Below are 20,551 nucleotides of genomic sequence, written 5' to 3' on the forward strand. Positions count from 1 at the left end.
CCACCAGGCAGGTTAGTAATTATTCTGCATGTATTGTTATATAAAATAGGTGAGAGAGCCTGAAAGAAAGTGTTGTAGCCCAATAATGCAGCCATAAAATGCCCTGAATAATTCCTCTGCATGTGCTGTTATATAAAATAAGTCAGAGAGCCAGAAAAAGAGTGTAGTAACCCATTAAGAAAGGTAAAATATGTCCGGAATAATATCTCTGCATGTACTGTCATATAAAATAAGTGAGCGAGCCTGAAAAAGAGTGTTCTAACCTATTAATAAAGGTATAATATGTCTTGAATATGTCTTCCATATGCACTGTAATATGAAATAAAGGCGAGAGCCTGTGGAAAAGTGTGTAATGTAATTAATAAACGTATAGAACCTGGAGTGTGTCTGTGTCACTTACTTTGAAATGTTGTTGTACCCTTGCATTATACAAATAGTACTGTTTTTATAAGTATTGGCAACCCACAGTTGGGCAGTTCCATCTAAAGTGGTTGACGGAAGTGCCAGTAGCTGTGAAGCATATATACAGTCCTCAACAGTCAGTTACTGGCTGGCATGCATAAGTAAATCTGGCACATGAGTAGCTTGTTAATTTGTTCCCCAGGAATGTGAGTGTGCTACACGAAATGTAGGGTTCTGTGCAAATTTAACTGAAAATGTCATGTGAACACATCCAGATATGTAGATAAAGAAATATAAATAAAAATCAATAAATATGTAGCAGTAACATCTGCATCTTGGACAGTTAGTATGTCAGATATAGGTCAGGTATATAAAGAAGTAGCCAAACCCATTACACAACCTAATGCATGTTGGCAAGTGTAATAATACATGTAGGGGATATACACCTGCAGTCAATAGGAATGTAGTGTAGACTAAAAGTACTTGTAAGATGTTAATTGAGGTTTCTTTCTACACCCTACTGTATGTAAATAAACAATGCAATTCCACACCTCAATGGGTATGTGTAATCTCAAAACATTTGTTGGGACATATGTCCTATTGTTCTATAAATATCTGCATTCACTTTGATGCATGTGCCCTGTTCAAACACCACAATCATGCTGGCCTGTTGCCACCAATCATCTCTGCATGCTGTTGGAATGTCCACTGTCATTCAATATATGCATGTGTTATGCTTGCTGTTCAACTGTTGGAACCTTGGTGTGTTGGGTTAATGGGAATATTACTGCATGCTGTTACAACTAATTTGGAATGCTGTTGTTTATGTTGTAACTAAACATACCTAATCACAGAACGTATGGGAAGGCCGGTCCCAGCAGACCCACATGTCCCTCCTCAGCTGGCGAGTGCACCTGGCACCAGCAGGTCCGGTGCCCAGCCTGGGCTCCCCTCCTCCATTGGTCCTGTGCCACCTTCGGGTGGAAGCACTGCAGGGGATGGGGCTCATCCCCCCCATGCAAGCGTGGGTGGAGAAGGGCCACCTGTCACCCTTCAAAGGGGCTGGGTTGTGGTCCGTAGGGAGATCCAGTGTTCAGTCGCTGATCCCCTACAGCAGCTCGAGGCAAGAGTGACGCATCACATGGGTGAGCCTGCCCATCCTACGCAGCCCCCAGCACAGCTACCCTCGGGGCTGTGAAGGTGCAGTGGTGACTGCCCATGGGTGGGGATCTCAGTTACACTGTTACCATCTGTGGGCTCATGGGCTTGTGATTACCAAACATCCATTCCCGTCAATTGTGTTCACCCACCCCATGTGTCATACACTGCCCTTGTATGCGTCTTGTTTGTCTTGTCTGTTTACCTCCCCAACCTACCTCCCCAGATATACCTACTCCCTCAACCTCACTTTCCACTCTCACCTGAAAAATAAAAAAAGGGCAATTTGTACCCACATAAAAATTACGCCCCATACATAGCTGCCCATTTCACACACATGTCCGCTCCATTTCACACACATGTCCGCTGGACATGTAAACTGATAATTATAATTGGCAGTACAACATACTTTGTTGTCCTCACCTCTCTCCCATGGGTGGAAGGTTTCAAATTACACTCCAAATTTATTGCATATGCACAGCTGTTGCTGGTAAAGAAATGGGCAGCTATGGACCTTCCCTACACCCGTCCTGCACATCCCAAGCTTGTTTTCCTCCTGTCTTTCCCTCTTTGTGCCCTCTTTTTCACCACTTTTCTATCTCCCCATTTTCTTTTCTTTCAAAGAAATTAGCGTCGGGGTTAGCGGGAGTAAGCACTTCTAAGCTGTAGTTAGCAGGTTTGAGCAAGTGTGCACATGTGTACGCTTAGCTAAGCATCACTAAGCATCACGCAAACCCACGCAAACCCACTTACAACTGCTAAAAAGTGCCTTAGTCACTCTGTATGTCAGGGCCCTTGTTCAGCTCAGCAGCAAAATAAAACACCTCTGTCAGTCTCAAACCCCAGACCTTGGACACACTAGACTGCATGAAGTACCACTAAGCCACAGCAGATATACAATAATTTGGTGCTGAAATAAATATATCATGCATTACAATGAGTGAATGTAAAGGTAAAATAGGAAGGCCATAAAACAAAGCTTGTTCTGTGAATCTTTACCAGCAATTGTTGTGGAATTGCATTACATGAGTGTGATATGAGAAGCAGCCATTCTAGCATCAAATAATGTTACAGAGGCACTTTACAACCACCACACAGTATCATAGCAGGACAAACACTGGCATATCTGATTAGGGCAAAGGCCATACTTCCTAACTGTGACTACTTTTCAGGGATGTCCCTGACTGTGAAACATATTTTAGCTGTGTCCCTCTGAATCCCTCTGAAAAGTACTGATGTCAGTCAGAAAGGTGGGGTATTACACAATGAATACTGACAATAATAACAGTAGACACCGCTTGTACTTCATAAAAGGTGTACTAATCCATATGCACTGCTTCACTCAAGTCTACACTTACTGTCTCAATAATGTGTAAGGTGTACCATACTTTTAACTACCTATCCCTGACTCCATGCAGAGATGTATCTGAGTGTTTCATAGGCCTGGCAGAAGGACAAACACACAGGCATATCAGCTATTCTGCTGTTACACACTCTGCAAATAGCCTTGGTAGGACTTCCACAAGCATACCCTTATGTAGGAGTACAACACAGAAATACCAAAGGATGTAGCCATGTACTGGTAGCAACTGACTGTAACAATGCCATTGTACCAGTGCTGAAAACACCTGTGGGTTGCACAGACAAAGAATAACAGTGTAACATCTAGCTACCATCTGGACAGGTTCACAGTTGGGAACTATGCAGACAGACCACCAGCCTTGATAAACTAACAGGTACACACCAATCCTTTAAGTCCAGTAAGATAACATTCACACAATAATACATAATGCTCTCTGTATGTCAGCGCCCCCCCCCCCCACAATTAAAATATACTTGTGTGTTTAGGGTCTACCAAGGATGTAGCTAGGCATACTCAGTACTGGAATTGTCCAGTTGTCCTGAAAACCCTGTGCTAATGTCAACAATAAAAAAACACAAACCCTGCAGAAGTGAGTACATTAATATTCACAGTATAACAGTTCACAAATAGTTCATGTGCCAAAAGAATACTTCTCAATAACTACTTTTGTATGGCAGTTAATTATATGAGTAGAAAAGAAACTACATAGTCACATATATCTTGTGTAAGTATTTTTAGGGGTGAGTTAAACTCTACACTGATAGCTCTGCACTGGAAGTAGCAACAGTCAGGTCTGAGTACAACATGTACATCACTGTCTACACCTCTAGCTTCAGATATAAGATGTATTCCAACCTTCTGACTTACACAACAGTGTCCACAGCAAACAAGCATGGGCCCCACTCTGGAAATCTGAAAGGGCTATGCCTACATACCTTAGCAATTTATAGCACTGGGTTGATATGACAGTGAGTACTGCAATTACCACACAGCAGGCTGTATGCATTTACCAAATGCTGGGAACCAATTGGTGCAGAGGGCATCACATGCACATGCGCAGATACCTATAAAAGCAGAGTGTACTTGCTATCCCCACATGCAATCATTACATTGCATGTGTCAGAGACTATATAACTCCTGGAGATTAGTGAGTAAAAAAATATTACTTAATAAAATAATATTTAATTAAGTAAAAAATATATACTTAATTACTAACCAAAAATATTAATTAAGAAAAAAAAATAATTAATAACCAAAAATAAAACTTAAGTAAAAAAACCTTACTTAATTAATAAAAAAAATTAAAAAAAAAGTTGTCAAAGCATACACAGACAGACCTGAAAGTGACAATCAGGTATGTAACAGATATGTAGTTACCGGCAAGTAGTAGATGTTTATGAATAGTACTGTGCATACTCTGAAACATGCATATGTGGCAGCAGTAGGTATGTATGCACTGATGCCATGCATAACTACTGCCATGGACAAATTAGTGTGTAGCTGTGTGCAGTGGGACATAACTGTGACATATGTAGCTCAGCATTATATGTCAAACATCTGATCGTGTTATCTATGTTCTGTACAGTACTGTGGATAATGGCAGTTTGGGGGAGTAGTGGAAAAACCTATATAAACTTGGATGTGACAGAGTAAGACATGCATGATAGTCATATAATGTGTAGCTTAGCATTGGCAACTGCTGTACCAGGCTAGTATAGTAATGTAGCATTTGCACCTATATATACTCCCTGTACTATTACTGTATGCACACATGTGACAACTGTCCATGTTGTAGCAAGGCCCAACAGGTCATCCGTGAGGTGTACGGACTTACAAGAGTGTGGACCTTGTGTGTGTATGGCACACACATATGGAGAGATATTTATGTGTCCGATATATTAGCATCTTAACATGTGCATAGAGCAAGGGACATACTGCAACTGTTTGTGAAGGGTGGACATTTATATGTTGGTGCAGGTTGTTATTTGCATATTTATATGTAGGTTGTAGTGTGCGGCAAACAAGACAGCATACAGTGCTGGCATATGACATGTGGTGTTTAAACGCTGTGGGTATGATTTTTTTTAGGTTTTTAGTCTTCCAGACAGGGGGTCCTGCTAAAGATACATGGGCTGAGAACACCTTCCATGCATTCTGCACAAGACTGTGCAATATTATTACATAACTGTATTCCTCTCAACCTTTGCATAATTGATATTCCCACCATGAAAGGTGGACTGTATATGTGCCTATATGTATATCTATATGTACACCAATGGATGTTCATATGTACGCTCAAGCTCAATGTTGTAAACGTATTGCCATCCATTTTGTTAAAAACCCTGCACCCATGAACTACCACATAGGTGGTAGTCTACTCAACACCAAAAGTGTGATAAGAGACCACTGGACACAGGTGGACAGTAGTGTCCCTTTTGATAATCACAGTGCCACACTTGTCATGTAAACTGTGTACGGTCCACATGTCATCAGAAAAGGTGTGTCATCCATGGAAAAAGAGGTCAGTGTTCCACTCTACTCATCAGTCATAAAACCCATCATAGAGTACAATGGCCCTGTTGGTATGTACCTCAGAAGACATCTACAGCCACTGTAGATGACAGACACATACCTCACAAAGAGTATTACCAGACTCAAACAGATGCCCTATGCAGACTGTCTTACAAAACCACAGCTACACTGTGTCACATACCACCTACCCAGAGACAACCTCTGCCTAACATAGAATGCTATGCCAAACCCACAGGTGTTGGACATGCTCCATATAAACAGATTAAAATCCATGCAAACTACACACTGTACTGATCTAAACCTTGTAACGTCAAAAAGCAGAACATGCTGGAGTGGTACATTATCATCTCAGACACATACCATACTCTGGAACTAAGTACCTATCAATAGCAAATAAAGGTCCTCATTAGCAGTTGTCATGAATAATCATGATGATTGGATTTGAGATAGGAAATACAACCCGGGAATCACCTCTGTGGCTCTGCATGACAGGGGCACATGAACCTAAATTACATGGGTGTTGAAGGGCAGGGTACCAAATGGCTAGGCTTCCATAGGCCCTACAGCTAATAGCCTATTAGCTACCTAGGACCCGATACACACATGCATGTACTTGTTGCATTACTTGCTATGTAAGGTTGACTGAGTGTGATGGTGAATGTGTAGGTGAATGTGTCAAAGTTGTGTATATGTGTGATAGCCTAGTGGGAAACTGTTTATATCATGGTATGTAGTGTTGTAGCTCTGATCCCAGCACAACATATGTATGCTATTGCTAGGCAGGAAAAGCAGTATGGCATACGGTGTGACGTAGTCCCATGGTGTTGACTGGAGTGTGCCATTGTAGGCTAAAGCAGTACATGTATGCTTATTGATTGTTAACACTAGTTAATACAAATCCCGTATAAACTGTAGTACTACCTGAAGCTGTAGGCCTAAACAGCACAGTATGGTGTATAGCCACATTGCTTGGAAACACTGTTTTGTTTGTTACCTGTAGTCCTCACACATTACATACCTCAGGCATAAGGTTTTGTAAGTGCTGACACACAGTACTGTATGGTACACAGGTAAAACTCATCTGGGTTGCCATACCTTTGTGTCTTGTAGGTATGTCTGATGTGTGTGTGGGTATGCCTGTAACCTGGCCTCAGTGGTATGTGTGTCACAGGATATAAGTGCATATCTAGCAACATGTATAGTGTAGTACAGCAGTATGCCACCTATATTGATGAATGTACACATATGTTACTGAGGGGTTTGCTATCAACAAATAGCGTGGTGTACTGGTAGTACTATAACTGTACTTTATATTCATTTCAATGGATGACAAATGTCTGTATGCATTAGCTTTATATATACCTCCTGTGGCTAGGTGGTGCATTGTGTCACATACAGTGTACCATGTACTGTTGTGTAGTCTTACATACTGGTTTCACTTTGTTGCTGTGCAGAACATGGTTTGGTATATAGTATGTGCCAGGCACTGTCAGGCAGTTGTGGGCTGAGCAGTGATATGTGGTATTAAAAGTGTGTATCTACTAACAGCCTCGCCAGAGTGGAAAAGCTGCTCCTCAGCATGGTGGCTCCTGGCCAACCACTACAACAGACTTGTGTCATCATGGAGGCCGGAGTCACCCAGCATGTCGACTCAGAGCGTGCAGGTAACATGGCATATCTGTAGACTACTGTTAGCTCGATTGTTAGAACATGCATTTATCAGATATGTACTGTGTATTTAGAAGATGTGGAGCCTGGTGTCATGCAATACTGATAATTTGGTACATAATCTGTATGCCTGCGACTGTCACCTGTTGTACTACTGTAAAATTGCAAATTCACAGCAGCAATGCCATAGTTGTTGACACTGACAAACTGTCTCATATCCTTGTAGGTCCCTCTGGTGTGATAGCAAGACAGCAGACCCATGCTGGTGAGTGTTCTTCATTTAATATAGCATATAACATGTGCATGTCATAGGAGGGTTGTAGGCCATATACACATGTAAAACACCTACACATAATGCATGCTCTGCATGTTCTCTGTGGGACTATGCACATCCCAGTGACATGAATAGCTTCCTCAAACACATGCAATACACAGAGCATCCCAACCAATTGTGGTACACTGTAGTGGACATTGTATAGGCAGAGTCAATACACATGCACACAACATACACCACTTTGTCATATGCAGTAAGTGTTAATATGATACACATGGCATATGTAAACACCTGCTGTAAGGTCAGACTCCAGTATCCCAAATGTCATCAACACAGCACACATACTATACCTGAGGGGTAGAGGCCTATCATGGGGTGGTGCGACACGCTTCAACACACAACACATTCATGTTAGGCAATGCTCACTATTGAATACCTTACATACCCATGTAACAACTGCCTGTGAAATGGTTAATGTAGCCAAAGTGGTGCAGGTCAGGCACAGCAAGATAGTTGCCAGAGTGGCACACATTACTGGCCTTGAGTGACCACATGATGTTGCCTGATGATGGCTCATGGTACTACACTACATCCAGTTACAGTAAATACAGTACTACACATAGCATTCATTGCTATACACCTGACAGTTGTGTGCATCCGGCCATGGTATGTATACCTGTGAGTGATGGTGCACAGGACATTGGAAAGTATTTTATACTTGCACAGCAATGTTGTGTCCATGTACACATTGTGTTCCAGGGTGAGGCCAATCATTGAACAACAAACCTGCATCAAAAACATGTATACTGTTATCACCAAGGACTCTCTACACTCACACTGCATGCTGTTGAGCAACACATATCCTGCATGCTGACACGTGTGATAGGACTCTTTGGCTTGTGATACTGTACTCCACCATCAACCACTAATGAGTATGTTCTGTATTGCTGTTGGTGTGTGTGTGTGTCATATGCAGTAAGTGTTAATATGATACACATGGCATATGTAGACACCTGTTGGTGTCTGTAGCTAGGGACGGCTTGCACCTGTCACCACTGGGCTTTCGGATATTGGCAAAGGCTCTTGCCACCCCCATAGTGCCTTTTTTAGGCAAGGCTCAAAAGTCAAACCCACCCCCATAGACAGCACAAGGAACAAGAAACTAAGGGTAATGCTGCTTAACACCAGAGTTCTTAACCTCAAGATGCACGCACTCGAAGCTCTCCTCAGTAAGGAGAACATCGATATCTGTTCAGTGACAGAAACCTGGTTCAAGGCTCCAGAGAGCACCCCAGCACTACCAGGCTATACCTCATATCATGCTTTTCGGCCCCAAAACCAGGACCGAACCACAAAAGGAGGGGAAGTTTCCATATTTATCAAGGATATCCACACCTCCAGGTTAGTGGCATTGCACGAAGTATCGGAGACCATCCATGTGCAACTAACAGTGGGCAAGACTGCTTTTCAGTTTATAGCATCCTACAGACCACCCTCTCAAAGTCAGGAATCCCACTCGGCTTTCCTGAAAACATTGGAGAACATGAAGATCTCTCTCGAACACCATTATATTGGGCGACTTCAACTACCCAAACATTGACTGGGAGCACTACTCAAGCCCCAGCACCTTAGCCCAAAGGTTCCTGGAAATTATAAACTCAAATGCTATGGAACAACTAGTCACCACTCCCACAAGAGGGGACAACATACTAGACCTGATCATTACCAACATGGGGACTCTATGCTCCACACCAGAAGTATATCCCTCATTGGTAAGATCAGACCATGAATTAATTTCACTGGATGTCCACATCCCGACCCACCCCCAGCCCAGAAAACCTCAGTGAAAAACTTCTCAAAGCGAACTTCTCACTTCTCAAAACCGAAGTGGAATCCTTCAAGGCCCCAGGGCCAGTGGAAACTACGGCCCAAACTGCAGAATCCTATATAAACGCATTCTACAGACATCTCCAGGAATGCATGGATCATGCTATCCCAAACAAAACCAAGACCCAATCATCCAAAGGCAGGCGTCCAGTCTGGTGGACCCCTGCCATAAATAAACTGTACAACAGAAGGAGGAAGCTACTACATGACAGAGCAAAATCCCTAATAGGGAAGGCATCTCTAATCAGTACTAGCAAAAAATTACGATCCCTCATAAAATCCTCCAAGGCCAGCTTCGAGAGAAAAATTGCACAGGACATCAAAGACAATCATAAGGCTTTTTTCAGTTATGTTAGGAACCTGGGATGAAACTCTGAGACTTGTTCTGAGTTGGTTCTAAACGACAAAAAATACACTGAACCCACAGACATCGCCAATATCCTGGCAGACAGGTTCAGTGCAAACTTCTCCACCCCACCCCCAAAAGAGCAAGTATCTATCCCAGCAGAGGGCTGCCTCCCAAACATCTCTGATGCTCAGGTGAAGGCTGCCCTCTCCAAAGCAAAAAACACTGCTTCCATGGGACCAGATGGCGTCCCAGGTTGCGTCCTACATGAACTCCAAGAGGAACTAATTCCTCAAATAAAACAGCTATACAATCTCAGCCTCACTACAGGATATGTGCCCACAGAATGGTGTACAGCAACAGTGGTCCCACTCCACAAAGGTGGAGCCTCTACAGACCCTAGAAACTATCGCCCCATAAGCCTGACTAGCTTAGTCTGCAAGGCTATGGAGAGGATCATCATGGAGCTCATAAACAAAGACATTGGGGACCTACAGACACTAGATCCTACCCAGTTCGGCTTTGTCAAGGGCAGATCCTGCCTTTTGAACCTGGTTGACTTCTTCAAAACAGTCACCAAAGCCATAGATGAAGGGAAGGTAGTCCACACAGCCTATCTGGACCTTGCAAAGGCATTTGACACAATACCCCACTCGGGCATCATAGATAAGCTATCCAGCTTAAATATAAACCCCTATGTCACAAGATGGGTCGCAAACTGGCTCAAAGACAGAATCCACAGAGTGAGAGTTGCTGGAGCCATGTCAGACTCGAAACCAGTCACAAGTGGCATCCCACAGGGTTCTGTCCTGGGACCACTCTTGTTCGGTATATACTTTTCCGAGGTACAGGCAAACGTGGGAGGACTATGGCTCACCAAGTTCGCAGATGACTGCAAACTGGGCGCCATAATCGACTCTCCAGCTGACACAAACATCCTTCAAAAAGGTCTCACAGAGACAGATATCTGGTGCCAGCGCCATGGTTTAAAGCTAAATGCCAAAAATGTATAGTCATACCCTTTGGCAAAAACAATGTGCCCACAAATTACCACATAGGCAGAAACCCATTAAGTACAGAGAAAGTTATTAGGGACCTGGGGACCCAAGTTGATAGCAATCTCTCCTTTGAAAACCACATTGCCAAAGTGGTTAGAAAGACCTTCTACATAGCCCACCTCATCACGAAGGGTTTCACTTCTAGATCAAGAGAGGTAATCGTGAACCTTTATTCATCCCTCATCAGGCCCATCATAGAATACAATGCCCCTTTTGGGATGTACCTTACCCGACACCTGCAGCAATTAGAAAGACCCCAAAAGTATCTCACCAAGAGGATCAAGGGTTTCAAACAGATGCCATATGCTGCTCGGTTAAAAAAACTCCAGCTCTACTCAGTTGCATACCACCTAGATCTATGCCTGACATACAAAGCTATGTCAAATCCAGAATTAATGGACATGCTCCACCTTGGTAAATCTAAATCCCTTAGAGCCACAAGCTCGAGGGACTTGAACCTCAGCACAGAAATAAATAGAAATTGCTGGAGGGACAGGTTCATAACCCAGAGGCTCCCTTCGCTCTGGAATAGAATTCCAGTTCATGTGAGGCAGAGCACCTCACTGAATCTCTTCAAGAAGAATCTCAATAGGTGGGATGGGGGATCGTAGGTTTGTCCCAGGGATTACTCCCGTGTCACTATTAGACAGAGGCACAGTAAACTAAACCTTAAAAAGGGCACAGTATACTCAAATCAAGGGGTGGCATAAGCCATACAAAATCGGGCTAGGCTTATAATTGCCCCAGGGCAGATAGCCTAGTATGAACCTGTGAACCTATGAACTTGACTGAGTAGTGTATTTGTGTGCATGTGTGCATGTGTTCATGTGTGCATGTGTGCATGTGTTCATGTGTGCATGTGTTCATGGGTGCATGTGTGCATTTGTTCATGTGTTCATGTGTGCATGTGTGCATGTGTTCATGTGTTTATGTGTGCATGTGTGCATGTGTGCATCTGTTCATGTGTTCATGTGTGCATGTGTGCATGTGTGCATGTGTTCATGTTTACTAACATCCTGTACAGATTGTAAAGTGTCTTTTCTGTCTTCCTCTCACAGGTGCTGAGGTTTTGTTGGATGAGTGCAACAGGGAACTTGAAGTCACTGCCACAAATAGTGGACATGATGATACATGTGTTGTGGCACAGGCAGGTTTGACAGGGTCTGTCGTTGGTACACCAGTCGACAGTACACAGCTTTCCACCATATCTATGTGCACATTCATACTGCCAATACATCCCTCAACACCAATGGCCTTAGCTGAGGAACAGCATACAGTAGGCGTTGACCAGGATACTGTGGTATCTATGGCACATGCAACCCCACACAGCAGCCATACCCAGACACCTGGAATGGTACCACATAGGCATATGTCCAGGGGTTCTCGTGGGAGCACTGCTGGTCATAATGCCCCTGGCAGACGTGCCCCCACAGGTCTCACAACCTCAGGTATGTTCCAGGCTGTAATGCAGGCACAGATATGTATGGAATGGTACACCAGGCAGGGACTAAGGGCGCAGAGGGCTCATAACACTGCTATCAATGACAGTATCCGTGACCTTGCCGGTGCCATCCGTAATTACACCGAGGTCATTGATAGACGTTGGGGGGAGACACTAGATGTCCTCCGCAATGTAATGTCCATGTGCCAGGACAGTACAGGATGGCAGAGATGTCGACGTGGACATATGCCAGCAACATCATCAGCTGGCAGTCGTCATGGACGACACACAAGTCTGAGCTGCTCACATAGTGGCAGTACCAGCCCCAGCAATGTTGGAGCTGGGCTGTCAATAGACCATCCTAGATGACCACATGCACGTGGCTCTGGTCAGTCCCAGCAGGGACATGGGTCCAGTCGACATCCCTCTGCCTCTGACGATAGTACCCAGTCTGGCTTAGTACCTGATACTGTCCGTAGCACCCCTGCCAGGCACAGGTACTGTGTCCATGGCCGGAGACAGTGATCTGTACAGCCTGGCAGGTACAGTCTGTGGCTACCCCACAACCTCCCGTATTTGGCAACCACAAGGTGGAACATTGTGCATGCAGACACACACACATAAACCAAACACCTAGGGCTAAGACATACACACACACATAACATCAACATTGACCCATGCTGTACTGTTGTCCCTCACACACACACACACACACACACACACACACACACACACACACACACACACACACACACACACACACACACGTTGATTGGATGGGTCATTGTTGGGCTCTGGCAAACCAACACACCCTGTGCATATGATGAAACTGTGCCACCTGTCATCTGTGACATTGATGCAGGAACAGGCTAACATGGTGCTGATGCAAAGGGTGACCTAAGAGCAGTGTAGCAATGTTAGCATGTTGTCAACAGTAAAGTGTAATGATATCCTTGTAGGTATATCTGAGCAGGCATGATGCATTAAAGCTATGATTATCAATGTAGTATTGTTTACACCAGTGTTAATTCCAAAAATATATTGTCCGCCCATGTGCCACTTAGCTGATGTGTGTGGTACTAGCAGCATGTGTTGTTGAGTGGACGGTACGTGTGTGATGTGTGCAGTACAGATTTTCAGGTGTACATTTGTGAACATGGTGGAGGTGAACTGTCTGCATGTACGTGCATAGTGGACACATGGGAAGGGTGACATGCCCTGTATTACACAGTGTTAACACTTCATATTTCCTATTGGTGGCCAGTATGCATTTTACTACACATATGTTACAACTTGGGTACACATGTGTGTATGACATGGTTTGACACTATGCTGTGGGTGATACTGTTAATATCGGTCATTGGTTTGCATTCTGGTAGTATACATAACCTCAATAGCCTGACTTTAACCAATCGTTAGATGATGTCTTGACAACTGACACACAAATGTAGGATACACAGTAGCATTTGAATCCTTCTGGTACTATACTATACCAGTAACCAGTGGTATTGACCACCACCCATTCCTGGGACCACTCCTGTTTGGCATGTAGCCATCCTAGGTACAAGCAAACACACTAGGGATATGTCCTTCCACATCTGGTAATGCATACAATGGCCTACAATGCATTCTCTGGATGAGACACTTATCTTCCACAAGGGTATCATACAGACAGAGACCTGTTGACCAACCCATGCTGTAAAGCTATAAGCCAACTATAGCATAGTCATCCACATTTACTATACATAGTATCCTGACAGTACCACATTAGTAGTAGCCCACAACATATAGCAAAGGTACCTATGTGTACATACAGCCACATGTTATGTCATCTGTCCTTTGGTATTCACATTTCCAAAGGTATTCTGATGTCCCTCAGTGTATCACATAAGCAATAAGGGGTCTGTATGCATATCCACGGAGTTGTTGTACACCTATAATGAATGCCCATTATTGACAGACTGTGTTGTGTTTGAACATGTCTGAAATATACCCCAGGCATGAACCCTCACTCACACTATTCTATAGAAACTGTCATGGGTGTGTGTGACACAGATGACCTAGGCCACAGATCACTACAGTGGCTGGCCTTGTCACATACATACATATGTGACCTAAGGTCTGAGAAGCAGCAGCACAAACTGTCAATGGTAACAGATGTATTTGTGTAGAAAGCAGGCTTCACACCTATGAACTAATTGAGGTCACATGTACGTATATGTATTTGCCACACAGATACCAATTGAGCTCACATGTACATATATGTATTTGCCACACAGATACCTGAAGTGTGCAATGCACATACTGTTGTTTTACTGATATGTCATACAGTAGTAAAAGCAAAACCCACAACACATTGACCAGTGTCACGCACTCAGCAATTGCAGGATTCAAACCCCTAACTAAGGTATGATACTAAAGTGATATGCATTAACACAATGCGCTATATGCTTTATTGGGAGTTTTCATTTCCACTGCTGTATTTGTGGGATACTGTCATCATCCAACATGCCAAAGAAGAATTTACCTCTTTTAATGTGTTTTCCTCATCTCCAAAAAGGGAACTCCTCTCAAAGGAAAATGCACACATATACCCTCCCCCCACACTCAGCAATTGCAGGATTCAAACCTCTACCTACCTATGTTATGATTCTACAGAGGTACACACTACCACAATGCACTATATGGTTTATTAGGAGTTGTCATTTCTACTGCTGTATTTGTGGGATACTGTCATCATCAGACTTGCCAAACAGGAATTTACCTCTTTTAAAGTGTTTTCCTAGTCTCCAAAAAAGGAACTTCTCTCAAAGGTAATCACACACACACTCAGAAATTGCAGGATTCAAAACCCCTTCCTAACTATGTTATGATTCTAGAGAGGTACACATTAATACTTACTGGGTGATTTAGTTTCCACTGCTGTATTTGTGGGATACTGACATCGTCAGACTTGCCAATGGGGAATTTACCTCTTTTAATGTGTTTTCCCAGTCTCCAAAAAGGGCACTTTTCTCAAGGGAAATCACACATATTCACCCCCACACACACAGCAATGGCAGGATTCAAACTCCTACCTATGTTATGATACTAGAGAGATGCACATTAACATGATGCGCTATATGCTTTAGTGGGTGGTTTATTTTCTCCTGCTATATCTGTAGGATGCTGACATCATCAGACTGGACATGGTAATGTGTGTGCACTTTGTTTTATGCAATCCCAGGAATGAACCATGTGGGACAGCAGGTGTTAACAGCTTGAACAGGACTCCACAATTCTTAGCTTGTGTGATCTGTGGACAAATTGCCATTCCTTCATATGACAATACATATTTATGCACAGATTGTTGATTTTGTGGATATGACATGTGTCTGGGATGTTGATAAAGGGCTATTCAAAGTCTATGTGGGATGTGTGTAGATCCTTTCAGTGATGTATGTCCTGAGTGGCTGCTTTGCAAACAGTCTAGCAGGTTTGGGAACCAGGATCTGACCATGAACATACCAAAGTTGGTAGGGTTGTGTCTTTGTCGGCATCCAATAGCTCTGTTTATGACTTCAATCATGATGGACTCCATGGCCTTGCAGATCAGACTTCATAGGCTTATAGGACTATAGTTCCCATGGTCTGTTGTGCACCAACACTTGTGGGGTGTGCCATATGTTGCTGTAACCCATTCAACAGTTTCAGATCCTGTAGAGAGGGTGAGGCTCAACAGACTGTTCAGGTGCAGGGTCTGTTTTTTCTGCAGTTCACTTATGACACATATAGGGAAACAATGTAATCCAACTGATGCCATGTTTTTGGCTTTGGAAGGAGCTGTTTACCCATTCTACATGTGATATCTCCTGGTATGATGATAGGGCCTTTTGTCAGTGGGAGGTGGGTATGTATGTATGTATGGGCCTGTCTGACAGGATGTCAGCATTGTCAGTCAGGTACAGTTGGCCCTGACTCAGGACATATATGAGTGCACATTGCTATTTATGACATAGCTGAAGGAAGTGTCATGGTTCTGTCTGGACTCCTTCGCAGATAATCTTTCCAAAACACAGACAAACCTGAGCACTAAACCCCTGTTATACTCTTTTACACACTTAACACCCTACTGATCCTTTTTGATCAGTCAACAGAGTATTTCATCATAATATCCTGGCATGTCCAAAGGTCGGTTTTGTGTGTACTCTCCAGTCCAGCTGGTGAATATGGGAATTTTGAGGCAATGTTACAACTGCCTTATGTACACAGACAACCCTCTCCTTCTCCCATCAAACTCATATATATGTGAGAGATGCAACTATATAGACAAACAGGAGGCTGAGCTCTCTTGACCCATGACTGGCACAGACTATCATGTGGTGAAGATAACCACACACACCACAAATCCAGTCTCATATAGACCTATAGCGACAGCAAACAAAATACATTACCACACAAAAACATACTTGGAGGCTCTAAATAAAATCTGCCTAAGCAGCAGAGACCTCCAAAGCAGACACCCAAACAACTGCTACCCCACAACAATACCCACATATCACATAGTTCACAAAGTCAGTGTGCCACACAGTCACTGCCCTTAGGGCTAAGCAACACACCTAATACACTTGTAATAGGTGACTCAATTGTCAGACACACTGACATCCCACTCACCAGGATGAACAAGGAGAAGGTCACTTTGAGCTGTCTGTCAGGTGCCAGGATCCGCAACATAACACATGCACTCAGGTCACTCCAAAGCAAGTACAAATATGGCTCCATCATTGTCCATGCTGGTGTGAATGACCTCAGATGTTCCTCCCTGGACTACATGACAAGAGACATAGAGGAGCTCTCTGGTCATGTAGCCCAGGCCAGTATGACCCTGACCTTGTGTAGCATCTTACCTCACCAAGAATTATGGCACAGTATACAGACAAACTGATCAATTTTAACAGTTGGCTAACGTATTGGTGTCATTCAAAGGGGATCCAGTGTCTGTCAGCCTGGGATGACATGCTCGACATGCCACGTAGCTTCGCTAGGGACGGCTTGCACCTGTCACCCCTTGACTTTCGAATACTGGCTAAGGTTCTTGCCACCCCCATAGTGCCTTTTTTAGGCAAGGCTCAAAGGACAAACCCACCTCCATAGACAATACAAGGTAAAAGAAACTAAGGGTAATGCTGCTCAACACCAGATGTCTAAACCTCAAAATGAACGCACTCAGGACTCTACTCAGTATGGAGAATGTCGATATCTGTGCAGTAACAGACACCTGGTTCAGGCTCCTGAAAGCACCCCAGCACTACCAGGTTATACTTCATACCATGCTTTTCGGCCACAAGACTCGGACCGACCAACAAAAATAGGGGGAGTATCCATATACATCACAGATACACACACCTCCAGGTTAGTAGCACTGCACGAAGCATCGGAGACCATACATGTGCAACTGACAGTGGGCAAAACTGCCTTTCAGTTAGTAGCCTGCTACAGACCACCCTCCCAAACTCAGGAACCCCACTCGGCTTTCCTGAGAACACTGGAGAATATGAAGGTCTCTCCAAACACCATTATATTGGATGACTTCAACTACCCAAACATTGACTGGGAATACTACTCAAGCCCCAACATCCTCTCCCAACAGTTGCTAGAATTTATGAACTCAAATGCTATGGCACAACTGGTCACCACACCCACGAGAGGGGAAAACATATTGGACCTGATCATCACCAGCATGGGGACTCTATGTTCCACATCCAGAGGTATACCCCTCATTGGTAAGGTCAGACCATGCATTTATCTCACTGGACATCCATATCCCGTCCCCACTCCCATCCTAGATAATCTCGGTGAAGAACTTCTCAAAAGCAAACATCACACTTCTCCAAACCGAGGTGGTATCCTTAGAAGACCCTGGGACAGTGGTAAATACGGCTCAGACCACTGAATCCTTTACAAACGCATTCTATGGACACCTATTGGAATGCATGGATCGTGCTATCCCAAACAAAAACAAGACTCACTCCTCCAAAGGCAGGGGACCTGTCTGGTGGACCCCAGCCATAAATAAGCTATACAATGAAAGGAGGAGGCTACTACATGATAGAGCACAATCCCAAAAAGGGAAGGCATCTCTGATCAGTACTAGCAAGAAGCTACGATCACTCATGAATTCATCTAAGGCCCGCTTCGAAAGGAAAATTGCACCAGACACTAAAGACAATCACAAGGCCTTCTTTAGTTATGTCAGGAACCTGGGTGGCAACTCCCAGATATGCTGTGAGTTACTGCAAAATGACAAAACATAGAATGAACCCACAGACATTACCAACATCCTGGCAAACAGGTTCAGTGCAAATGCCCCCCCCATCCCCCCTAAAGAGCAAATGTCCATCCCAACAGAGTGTAGCCTCCCTGACATCACAGGTGAACAGGTAAGAGCTGCTCTCTCCAAAGCAGACAACACAGCATAAATGGGACCGGACAGTTTCCCGGCCTGCGTCTTACACAAGGTTCATGAAGAACGTAACCCTCACATTAAGTCACTGTTCAGTATCAAACTTACTACAGGATATGTACCCAAGGAATGGCGTACAGCAACAGCGGTCCCGCTCCACAAATGTGGTGCCACAATGGACCCCGGACACTATCGCCCTATAAGCCTAACTAGCCTGGTCTGCAAAGCTATGGAGGGTATCATCATGGAACTCATACACAAAGACATTGGGAACCTACAGACACTGGATCCTACCCAATTCAGCTTTGTTGAGGGCAGATCTTGCCTCTTGAACCTGGTCGACTTCTTTAAACAGTTACCAGGTCCATAGGCATGGGGAATGTAGTCCACACAGCCTACCTGGACCTCGCAAAACCCTTCGACACAATACCCCACTCGGGCATCATAAATAAGCTCACCAGCTTAGATATCAACACATATGTCACAAGATGGATTGCTAACTGGATCAGAGATAGCACCCACATGGTCAGTATTGCAGGTGCCATGTCTGACTCTACACCAGTTACACGTGGCGTCCCACAAGGCTCAGTCCTGGGACCTGTCTTGTTCAGTATATATTTCTCTGACATACAGGCTAACACAGGAGGAATATGGCTGACCAAGTTCGCAGATGACTGCAAACTGGGTGCCATAATCGACTCTCCAGCTGGCAGAAGCATCCTCCAAAAGGGTCTCACAGAGATGGATAACTGGTGCCAGAGCCATGGCCTACAGCTAAATGCCATTAAATGCATAGTCATCCCCTTTGGGAATAATGAAGTGCCCACACATTACCACATAGGTGGTAATCCATTAAGTACGGAAGACGTTATTAGGGATTTGGGGACCCGAGTAGATAGTAATCTCGTCTTTGACAATCTCATTGCCAAAGTGGTTAGACAGACCTTCTATATAGCCCACCTTATCCCAAAAGGTTTCACATCTAGATCAAGTGAGGTCATTGTGCCCCTATACTCATCAGGCCCATGACTGGATACAATTCCCCATTTGGGATGTACCTTACCCGACACCTGCAGCAACTGTAATGGCCACAAAAGTACCTCACCAAGTGGATCTAGGGACTCACACAGATGCCCTGCGCAGTTTGGCTAAAGTAACTCCAGCTCTACTCAGTCGCTTACCGCCTACTCGGATGCGATCTGTGCCTGATGTTTAAAGCCATGTCCAACCCAGAATTAATGGACATGCTCCACCTCAGGATATCCAAATCCCTTAGAGCTACACGCTCCAGGGACTTAAACCTCAGCACAGATATTAATAGGACATGCAGGAGGGACAGATTCATATCCCAGAGGCTCCCGTCACTCTGGAATGAGATCCCAGTCCCGCATAGGCAGAGCCCCTCACTAATCCTCTACAGGAGAAATCTTGACGAGTGGATGGGTGATCGTATGTTTACCCCTGGGATCTCTTCTGGGTCCCTGCTAGACAGAGGCACAATAAACTAAACATAACAGGGCTATCTTATGTGACCTACTATTCACAGGCACAGTCTACTAATCTAACAGGGTTGCGAGAGCCAAACACACTCTGGCTAGGCTTATAAATGCCCTAGGGCAGATAGCCTAGTATCATCCTATGAACCTATGATAATGTTCGGAGTGCACATTGTTTATTGATGATACTGATTGCAGGTTTTTTATCTTCTTTGCTTTCTCACTTTCTATGAACAACCTGAGTATCTGCAGAACATATTTGATTATGACAGGGTTCCAATATATTATATATGTGTCTGTTGTCATATAACTGTACACACAAGGCAGATTGGTGAATAGTGAGAGGTTCCTGGGTTAACACATGCAACTGCCGGATATGTGTGGCCCACTGCTTTACTCAGACATGGCCTAAGTGTGTGAGCATGCCCAGTTTGGCCTTTCAGTGTTTTGTTGCCTGACATTTGTCTCATTTATTCAAGTGTGT

Source organism: Protopterus annectens, chromosome 3.part0 (assembly GCF_019279795.1).
Source record: "Protopterus annectens isolate FY-2018-M chromosome 3.part0, PAN1.0, whole genome shotgun sequence".
Taxonomy (NCBI): domain Eukaryota; kingdom Metazoa; phylum Chordata; order Ceratodontiformes; family Protopteridae; genus Protopterus; species Protopterus annectens.